Below are 359 nucleotides of genomic sequence, written 5' to 3' on the forward strand. Positions count from 1 at the left end.
ATGAGCACTAAGGTTGTGATTCTCCTGTCCTGCACAGGATTGTGTTACTATCAAACCAGTGTTGCAAGTGGTGTGTAGAGCTCAAGGAAGCCAAGAAGTTGCTTAAACTGATACTACTTACTAAATGCTTTTTGAGTACTTTTTCTCACACTTCAATTTGTTCATTGTTGGATACTAAACAAAAAAAAAAAAGGAAGAAAGGCAGTATTGAGGATAGCTTATTAGCTGCTTGTTCTGGAATTTAAGAAAAGAGATACTTTAAGTTAACTTGCCATAGACTTTCTTTTTCAGATACAACTACATTCAATATAACACAAATAAAAATGGGATTAGTTTAAAATTGATCTTTTTTTCCTGCT

The sequence above is a fragment of the Buceros rhinoceros genome, unplaced genomic scaffold (genome assembly GCF_000710305.1).
Source record: "Buceros rhinoceros silvestris isolate BGI_N320 unplaced genomic scaffold, ASM71030v1 scaffold255, whole genome shotgun sequence".
NCBI lineage: Eukaryota > Metazoa > Chordata > Aves > Bucerotiformes > Bucerotidae > Buceros > Buceros rhinoceros.